At 33.8% G+C, this 11,194-nt stretch overlaps 1 pseudogene; it reads left to right on the top strand.

Annotated features, from left to right (window-relative positions):
• The first annotated feature begins 935 nt into the window (after positions 1–935).
• Positions 936–10,205, top strand: LOC113771752 (annotated as a pseudogene).
• Positions 10,206–11,194: the final 989 nt, after the last annotated feature.

Consider the following 11,194-nt stretch of genomic DNA (forward strand, 5'->3'; position numbering starts at 1 on the left):
ATGACAATGGATTTCAAAGGACGCCATTAGTGGACGGAATTGAAATTCCTTGATTAGGCCGATACTCAAATACGTCCAAAATGTGGGTGAATTTTAAATCGTTCCCTTGAAAAAAAAAAAATAACAATGGCCGTCTTTAAATTTTAAAACATTATTCAACTTTGCTTGTTTTCTCTGATTATGGTTTGTGAGAAATGGATTGGTCTTGCGGATGTTGATTCTACGGATGATATAAACATTGTTGTCTTTCATGGCATGAACATCAACCTATTTTCCAAAAACATAAAAAAGCGTAAAACTCATAATTCTACTTGAGGCATTTTTCTCATATCACTAGCTACTTCCTGTTCATCCTGAATCATGAAACTGGCTTAGTGCTAGGTGCAACAGTCGGTTCCCTTGGGTTTGTCTCCAGATTATGGGTGTGCTCCATGATAGGGCATAAATTATAGTGTGTTTATAGGTATAAGTAGCTAGTTAACCATATTATTTGAGCTTTGTCTTAAATAGAAATTACTTAATTTTGCTTTTATATTGTTCTAATAGGTGAAAAGCTCAATTGGAGGGAAAACAAACTAAAAACATGGCTTGAAGAATCAATAGAAAAAGAAAAGTCAAGCGAAAGAGGTTTCGTAGGAATAATATGTTTCAAAATTTTGGCGATAACTTGAGTTACACAAATTAGATTGAGATGATTCTTGATTCAATTTGAATTAAGAGAATGCTCTACAAATCTTATGAGACATTATGTCCGGTTCTCACTATTTCATAGCCAAAAGTTCAAATTACTGAAGTATATTTGTGCTGCGAAATTCTTTTGACCAGCACTCAGTATTTTGGGCATATCTCAACATCTAGGCCTCCAAATGACATGATTGTTGTGGCATTGGAAAGCTAATTCAATGTTTTGAGCAAGAGCAGATTCAACCTTGATGATGGAGATTTTTGGCCTTGAAATGGATCTACATGTGGATTCGAAGGGATCCATCCGCGAATCTTTAATAGCCTGTGCCAATGTTCACGTTGGAGTTGTTCTGGTCAAGTCATCCAATGGAACTCCAGCGCCGGAGTTTAGGCAGCTATTTGTACTGCTGTTTATATGAAAAATGCACGAAATTGCCATTTTTTAGCTCCAATAAGCCTAATCCTACCCCGTTTCGGATAATACTTTAAGAAACTACAAATAAGTCCTATTTAGGACATTTTGAGGGGTGAAAAATATTAGTTTAGATTAGTTTTAACATCTTTTCATAGTTTATTCTTGAGAAATCAAGATCAAATAGAAGTGAATCAACAGAGCGTGCAAGGAGATGATTGGAGCAAGCAACTAAGAAGTTTTCTTACTCTTTTTCTTATCTATGTAGCAACTCTTTGAATTCGTAATTTTAATTTCCAAATCACGTTGAACTAAATTATCTCTAGGATTAGGGTTTTTATGAAAGAATTTGATTAATTTTTCTAGTTTAATCTCTTGCCTTTTTCTATGATTTATCTATCTTGATTTAATTACGTGTTTATGTTTGGCCACCATAGACATGCTCTTAGGGTTTGTGTTGAACTGAGAAACGATAGACAGTCATACCCTAGATAGATAAATATACTTACCCTAATCACGAAAGTATATTAGAATTTGTATGACGCATTTATATCACTAAAGTTATTAAATGATTTAATTGAATACTTGCGATTTCGAGAGAGACGTAGGATTTAATTAGGCACACTTTAGATGTATCAAGAGATAATTTAAAATACAATTATGTGATGTGTCCATGGTTTGATAAGAATTAACTAGATAATTTATTCAAATTTTAGATTAAAATCTGAAACCCTAGGCTCGCATCTATTGTTTTCTCACCACTACTCTTTGTGAATTGATTATTCCTTTATTGTTTAGAAAGAAAATATAACTCCATGAATTTAAATTTTTTAGTTTGTTAGAATTAACTAGAGTAGAAAATTAACTCGTGTGGGTTCAACCCTAGAATACTCCAAGTTAATTATTACTACAATTGACCTATGCACTTGCAAGAATTCGTCGATCACTCCACAATCGAACTAGTAAAAGCCTACATGCCATTAACAAATCGACAACAAGAATTAAATTACATCACCATTTAACATAGGGTTATTATCACTTTACCCTCTTAAACTATATCACTACTATCAGTTTACCCCCTAACGTTATCTTTTAGTCACTTCACCCCCATAAGTAATTCAACTCAACATGTTAAAAAATTTTAGACAAAAATATCTTTTTATTCTATAGCATTATTGCACTGTTATTATTATTATTTTTCCTTTAAATTATAGTAATATAATCGATTTAATTTCTAACATTATTTTCTTGGCATTTTACTTCATCGTTAATCTAAGTACTATGGTCAAAAATTTTTAAATATATTTACCTTTATATATATAATTAAAATAAAAAATTTAGAATGAGTATTCTTCTTTTTTTCACTTTAAGAGATCAAAAAATATAAAAATAAAAGGATTTTTTCAAATTTCTTTTTTCGCACTTATTAATACTATGAAAAGAAAAAGAGATAGGAAAGAAGGAGACGGAAAATTAGATTTTGCAAAGAAAAAAAATCTAACATTATCATATTAATTTAAGGTTGTTGGGATTAGAATTGAAATCTGGTGGTAAACAGTAAAGTGAAATAATTTTAAAATAATAAAAGTATTTAATTCTTGCTAAATTGGTTTAATGGTGGGATAAATTGTTTAAAAAATAACTCTATGTGGTAAATTGATAATAAAACTATAGTTTATGGGGGTAAAATGACAATAACTTTAAGGGCTAAACTTGTCTTTTTACTTTAATTAACAAACTCCATTAAGTTTGACCGTTAGTCTTGCAGGTAAAGTGACTAAAAGATAACGTTAAGGGGAAAATTGATAGTGCCACCAAACGTTAAGGGAGTAAAATGATAATAACCCTTTAACATATAGCTGATGCATGAAAAACTGTCACCCCATGGATACATGCCTTACTGCTACTGGTACTTGGTTCTGTTGTCTTAAACCCTGTAGGGAAATCAAAGAAGCACATATTAACAGAAGAATGATTTGTGTAAATTCTTCTTGGTTTTCCTTGTGCTTTTGAAGAAAATCAAAGAAGACCTCTAAATGTGCACTGGAAGAAGTACATATATGTACTGAGATTAGTATTTGTTGTATTGAATGTGTTATATTGGAGATTAATTTGGTTATATGTGCTTGTCGTAAATGATAGTTTGACCTTGTCTTTTGTATTAAGAGCTGCTGCAACATGTTATGTGTATTTGTTTTACGTCGAGTGTTTCAACTTTCTACTTCCAATTTTGTTTTGCACCAGCTTTCCTGATGAATTGGTATTGGCTATTCTTTTGACGATTTATGATGGAGGACTAGTAATGAGTTGGTATTGTTTGTTGTAGTGTATGGAGAATGCTTTTCCTCCATGCTCATATAGATTTAGTTAGTAGGATTAATGAATACATTTGTGAATTTCCTATCAGCTAGAAGACTATGTCTGCGGTAACAGGTATTTGATTTCCTCCACAACTGTTTGAGGTATTGGCAGATTTAGGGGTAATGTCTTCTATTTGGTGTTTGAACTTGAAATCTGTGGAAAAGTTTTTTTTGTTCTTCTTTTTCAGAAATGGACGTTTGAAAATTCTTGAAGTTCTGATTGTGCATATCTTCTGCTGTTATTTGAATAAATTGGTTCCTGCTTCTTGTTTCTTTATTCCTTCCATTTTTCTTATTACTATTCACTTTTTCGTTCCTTCATGGATTTCAAATTGTTGCAGTGACAGTCATCTACGTTTTCCCTACCCAACACATTTGATTGAGTGAGTCCGACTTTGTGATGTTTCGGACCATTTTATATTAATCCTTTAGGCTTAATGTATAAGTGAAAAATGTTAATTTGCTTTTACAGGTTCCTGCAACTATTAATTGCAGACTCTTAGAACATCAGCGAGCTGGTGTTAAATTTTTATATAATTTATGAAGGTGTTTTGGGAGATGACATGTGAGTTTAAATTTTCTTTCCACATATTTCATTTGCTCTTTCCTTTCCTTCTTTGGTATGCAGTTCTGTCGGTCATGACATCCTGTAACTTGTTCAGCCAACCAAAAAAAAAAAAAAGGGAATACGAAAATTGGAAATGGTAGAGAAGGGCACAAGTATTTAGATAGGTTAATTAGGATACAAGAAAAGCATATAAAGATTTTTTGGAGACGATAAATTGTATGAGGTTTGTGTTAGAAACTGATAGGAACACAAACTTCACTAGACCAAAAAGATGCTTTGGCATCACTCTTGGATTTTTTTCACTACAAGTAAGATTTGAACCCTCAAAAAGATGCTTTGGCATCACTCTTGGATTTTTTTCACTACAAGTAAGATTTGAACCCTCACCTACATCCAGGAAAGATTTTTCACTACAAGTAAGATTTGAACCCTCACCTATATCCAGGAAAGAACTTAAGACCCTCCTTGATGGCCACTGAGCCAAGCTTAGTGGTTATATAAATAAACCAAATTTTGCTAGTGAGACTAGTATATTTTCCTTCTGCGTCCTCTTACCCGCTCTACATTGGTTAATTTGAAATGATTTTGCGGCACTAGACTTGGAAAAGGCTTACTAAGGGGTATTGTCTGATAAAGCGGTATCCAACCTTCTCATCAAGCATTCTTCTCTTTTTACATTGCTTCTTTGTTATTATCATTACTATATATAAAAAGTACCATGAGCCTTGATACCTTGGAGTGCGAGTGTAATTTCTGTTGTGATCTTACTTTCTATTATTTCAGTTATGCCCTTATTAATTTGTGGTTAAAGTTTCGTATAATCTTAATTGTAGGTGATTTAGAAGAAAATAATGGTTGATTATTAAGGTCACTATATTATATCGTACCATATTGATTTGGAAAGAAACATCTCCTTAAGGCTATAAACAATCAAATGATTTGAGAAACATTTGCTGGATGAATTATATAAGTTGTACACATCTAATTCAGAAGGAGAAGAATTTTAATGTTCCACCCAATGGAATTTCAATATACAAAAAGTTATAACAACTTTATAATTGAAATAGCAATATTAAACTGGAAAAAAAAAATCTGAAGTAGAACCATACAAATCATTATTATCATTAGTAGCAACCCCTCAAAACACGAAAAACTAAAAGAAAAAACTGAAAACAATTCATAAAATAACATAAAGTGAATAGTAAATACATGAAAAAGCTGAAAATACAATTCAAATAATGCCAAAGATAATATCCAAATTAATCACTGATATCCAAAGGAAGACAAGCATTTTTATTGGCAACAAAATATAATACTTCATTTGTATTGGTTTAAATATACCAAGTCCATCTATCAAGTCATGCAGAAGCTATCTCCAATGATAAAATAAGAATTATAATAAGAGTAAACTTAAAATGAAGACGGATATCCAAATTATTTTTTGTGATGCCCAAAATACCCTTATTTTTCTAATGATTACATATATTTATTATATTGCAATATTAGTGAAAAATGGTAGCAGTTATGAAATGAAAAACTTTAAAATAAAGTAAATTTCATTTATGGTGATAATTGTAATTAGACAGATTTAGTACATTTTATTAATTGACAATAATGGTAGAGGTTATGGATTACAAGCTGGCAATTGAAAAAAATAAGACACTGTAATATATTAAAAAATTTAATTAGCTAGAATTCGCATTCCAATTCCATGATCAACAAAAACACTAATACTGAAACCAAAAATATTGTGCTCATATAAAAGTAGACTTGTTCCTTTTGTTTTGTATTGGATTGTGCTAAAAAATATGATTAAAAGAAAAGAAAAATGGAAAAAATCCAACTATCTCTATCTACTAAATTTCAATTGTCAGAATGTGCAGATCGAAAAAAGCTTTATGTGGTGGATTATTTATACTCCATTATTGATAAAAATAACAATAAAAGAATATAAAGAATTCAAGTTACATGTATATTTATTTTTTTTGGCTAAATTGTATTCTTTGTTTATAAAAAATTGTGACGATTGTGATTTATATGTAATAAAATCATAAATATACAACAACTTTATTATAATATGATATTATCAATATTTGATATGTTAGAGTTCAAGCAATAAATCAAATAATGTTTGGTTCATGATTCTAAATTAATCATAAGGGACATATTAACGATACTGGAATGCTTTTTATCTCTTTCCATTTAATAAAAATTTTAAAAGTAACTAACTAAAGAAAAAAAATAACAGAAAAACATACTATATTTTTCACAAATTTTTAGTATCCAAAAAATAATATATTTTTGGATATTATAATCACGTGCAAAGCACATGAATTATTACTACTAGTTACTATAAAGTTTTCAGAATTGTGTGATGAAGAATGTAGGTTCTTAAGTTAGTACTGAATCATCACTTTCGTAAATCCCATTGAACTTGCTAACTTAATCATCAAAGTTTGGTAAATCCCATTGAACTTAGTGTTACTCCTAATTATCTTCTAATGTCATTTTCTTTTTCTGAGTCAAAAACTCTTGTTTATCAGGGGATTGGGCAAGACAATCCGGACAATTGCATTTTTAGCTGCTGTTTTTGGAAAGGACGAAGAAGCTGATAACTTAACATGATTGAGGGGAAATCGGCCTGAGAAGACTGGCTGTGTTCTAATTTTTTTGTCCGACATCTGTTATTCACAATTGGGAGAATGAATTTTCTAAGTGGGCACCGTTCTCTATCGCTGCTTATCATGGAACTAACCGTGATTTAATAATTGACAAACTAGAAGCTTGAGAAGTGGAGATATTGATAACTAGTTTTGACACCTACAGCATTCACGGTACTATATTGTCAAAAGTTCAATGGGAGATAGTGATTGTTGATGAGGCACACATGCCAAAGAATGAGAAGTCAAAACTCTACAGAGCAATTTCAGAGACTAAAACCCAGAAACGATATGGTTTGACAGGAACATTAATGCAGAATAAACCAATGGAATTGTTCAATTTGTTTGAATGGGTAGTACCCTGTTGCGTAGGAACACATGAACATTTCAAGGAGTTTTTTGATGAACCTCTCAAGCATGGCCAAAGGCCAAGTGCCCCAGAAAGATTTATTAGAGTTGCTGATGAGCGAAAAGAGCACTTGGTGACAGTATTACGTAAGTATTTGTTGATGATGACCAAGAAGAAAACCGTTGGGCATCTTATGATGGGAAAGGAGGATAATGTTGTATTCTGTGTCATGAGTGAGTTGCAGAAACGGGTATACCAGAGAATGTTACAGCTACCTGATATCCAATGCCTTATTAATAAGGACCTTCCATGTAGCTGTGATAGCCCTCTGAAACAATTAGATAGTGCCCAATGGAGTCATTTGGCCATGCCTTCACAGAGATAACCCAGATGGTTGTGATTCATGTCCTTTTTGCCTTGTTCTCCCTTGCCTTGTGAAGCTTCAGCAGGTAATTGATTTTCTTATTGTACCTTCAGATATTCTGCTTGTAAGGTGCTCTAAGACATTAGAGTTATTAAAAGAAACTGATCCATTACAAGGGCCAACTGTAGCTTTTTTACCTTTATTTTTCGGGTAGAATGCATTTTTTCATGGTCAATAGGATGACAGGAGATGGCTGACTACCACCACTTACAGTTATATCTTATAATCACTCGAGCAAGGCCATGTGGCTACCGTTTCGCTTAAGATATGAATGTACAAGTTGGTTTAGGACAGAGTGTTTATCAATTAATAACAAAAGTAGTGGTAGCTTCAGGATTGATCAAGTGAATTGAATGAAAGAAAGACCTCCCATCATACCTATGTTTTTTCCCCCAGATTTTTGCTGCTTTATATGTATGTGTATATACATATATATATTTATATCTTTATTTAACACTTGTCTGATAGGTGAGTGATCACTTAGAGCTCATCAAACCAAATCCAAAGGAAGATCCTGATAAACAAAGGAAAGATGCAGAGTTCGCCGCTGCTGTATTTGGTACAGACATTGATTTGGTGGGAGGACATACCCAGGATAAGAGTTTTATGGGTCTAAGTAATGCCAAACATTGTGGTAAGATGAGGGCTCTGGAAAAATTAATGTTCTCATGGCTTTCCCGGGGTGACAAGGTCCTACTTTTCAGTTACTCTGTCAGGCAGAAGTTTAAAGCTTCACATTTGATTAGCCTCTAATTCTTGTTTATGCATTTTTTTCATAACTTGACTGCATGTAGACTATAGTTGCAGTTTCCCTTCTCACGTGCCAAAAATTCGCACGTGCTGCTCAAAGTTTCCAGGGTATGCTTTACTGGCTCCTGGTCAAAAATTCCAAGGATCTTGAATACTACTTGTCTCCTAAAATAAACTTTAGCAAGTCGTTATCTTTTCTTCTTTTCTCAATTTTGTTGTTTTTTTGGGTTTCTTCTTCCTTATGGGGTGCCCAATGGGATCGGGCACTGTTTTGGTTTAACGGATGGAACTTCACTCTGTTGTTTTGGAAAAGAAAAGAGAAAGCTACTCTGTGGTTGATGTTTTAAAATAATATATGGAAATCAGAATTTTACTTGGAAGCTATGTTATCTGTTGAGTCTTGGTCTTTATTGGTCTTCGAATAAATTAGTTGTACTTAAATGTTCTTGATATTTTGAAATAGGACTTGCAGGTAATGTCCCTGCAATGAATTGGCTCTTTGCACTATAATGGATGAAGAATCTACACTTAGCTATAAACACTTCTAAGAGTTGAGACAACTTGTCATTACCCTCTTATTCTTTTAATGTTTTTCTTTTGAGCAGAATGCTGGACATACTTGAAAAGTTCCTTATACGCAAAGGCTGTTGCTTTTCAAGACTTGATGGATCTACTCCGACTGGAGTACGCCAGTCTCTTGTTGATGACTTCAACTCAAGTCCAAGCAAACAGGTTAGTTTTGACATTTAGAGTCAGTTTTGATACTGTGAGACACAATTTTGTAATTTTACATCTTAATTGAAGGTCTTCCTCATATCAACTCGAGCTGGTGGGCTTGGACTCAATCTTGTTAGTGCAAATCGTGTAGTGATCTTTGACCCAAATTGGAATCTTGCCCAGGATTTGCAGGCACAAGACAGGTCATTCCGATATGGGCAGAAGCGGCATGTCGTTGTTTTCCGTCTTCTTGCAGCCGGTTCTCTAGAGGAACTCTTTACACCAGGCAGGTTTACAAGCAACAATTAGCAAATATTGCTGTTTCTGGGAAATGGCGAAACGTTATTTTGATGGCGTGCAGGTACTGTTGCTGATTTTCTGATCTGTGCACAGTTGTCATCTTATATCATAGTCGCGATCGTTAAGACTTGGGATCCTTGATCCCACTTTTCAGGATTGCAGAGAATTTCAAGGAGAGCTGTTTGGTATCTGCAATTTGTTCCGCGACCTGTCTGATAAGCTTTTCGCCAGCGAAATAATTGAATTGCATGAAAAGCAAGGAATAGAGCATGGAGATTGTGAGAGTTCAAAGCAGACTTTTAGTGAACTTCAGAAGTGTTTTCTTCCACAGAAGGAATTAACTAATACGTCTGTGGAAGCATCTCAGAACAGCAAACCTAAAGATGCAACTAAAGAAACGGTCGAACGAGTACTTGAAGACTTGGGTGAGTGTATTATTGTCGACTTGGCTTTGAAAAGTTTCTCCTTTAGTTTTTTTCGTTGGGAAAAGGTTTGTCAAAGTATCTATTAGAACGTAATAGGCTGGGACTAGTTTGTCACAGTGTAACTTATGCTGTAATATTCTGTTCAGGTATTGTATACGCTCACCGAAATGAAGATATTGTTAATTACGGACCTGGGATTCAAGGAGATAAAGAATTGGATACGAATTTAAAGGACACTGTGCAACATTCGCTTTTTCTTGTTGCCAGGAGGAGGAAATCAGAAGCAGTAGCAGGTAGCAAAAATACTATAGAAAATGCTGCCTCATCCAAGATGAGGAAAAAGAGCCAGTATAGCCTCCTTGCTCAGTTCATGGGTATGGAGGAAGTAGAATTCAGCAAGTGGTTGCTTTCAGCGAATTCAGAAGAACGGGAGAAAGTGCTCTGGGACTATAAGAGGAGAAAGGATAAGAGATTCCAAATGGCTGATAGCTGCCCTCATCAGGAAGGCAGAGTTTTTGTAATGCAAATTGTAACACTTTTCAGGCCAAATTAACTCTGGCAGCAGGCGGTATCCTTCTGGCCTCATTGTAACATACTGTAAGATCAATAAATCTTTCCCAAAATCTGGGACTTTAGCCGTGAGTCGCTGTAAGCACTTGGAAGTTTTTTAAGTGCTTACAAGACATCTACTTTCTTGTGCTTAAAAGACAAAGTTGAAACTCTCTCTCTCTTACAAAAACATCTACCTTCTAGTGCGAAATTCAGTGATATCTTCTTCCATAAACTTAAAAATTAAAGGAAACTAAAGTTTCTGTTTTTCAGAAGCACCCTAAGTGTTAAATTTTCAATCCTGTCATTACAATTCTATGATTTCATGACATAAAATTGCAAACTCCGGTCTCAATGCTGGTAGGATTTCTAATGTAGACTGTTATTTGGAGCATTAGACTCTTGCGATTTATGTCTACGTTTGATACTTGGGAGTCCTGGATTAGACCTAATTCTATATCTGTGGAGCTTATCTTGGGCTCCTCCTGTTGTGTTGTGGATGGAAATTATACAACCAAATGCTTTTGTGATGCTTCCATGGGAATTTATATTCTTGCTCCTTTTGATTCTCTTATCAAGCTGATTTATTTCCATCAATTCTTTCAGAAGATAATGGTAATTCTTTCACCGGAGACTAGGGATCAATGGAAGATACATGCTGCTACATTGCTTTGTTCAAGAAACAAACAAAGGCTTTCTTTTTCTTTGGGTAATGTAATGTAAGCATAGAGGCACAGATAAGTTTTGTCACATGTGCAGAGATGATTGAAAATGCATTACTCGATTGCAAGTGTAGTAGTAACTTTACCCAAATACATGAATGCTGCCACGAAAACAAAAAGTTGGTTCGGTCCTACCTCAACTAACGTCTATGGACTGAATTATTTCAATGGTACCCACAAGCCGTGTGGTCCTGAATTGGTCGTTGGACATCATCTCTAGTCTTTTCTTGGAGCAGTACATTTCGTTTTGGAAAAAGATGAAATGAAAGAAAAG

The sequence above is a fragment of the Coffea eugenioides genome, chromosome 5, assembly GCF_003713205.1.
Source record: "Coffea eugenioides isolate CCC68of chromosome 5, Ceug_1.0, whole genome shotgun sequence".
Classification (NCBI taxonomy): domain Eukaryota; kingdom Viridiplantae; phylum Streptophyta; class Magnoliopsida; order Gentianales; family Rubiaceae; genus Coffea; species Coffea eugenioides.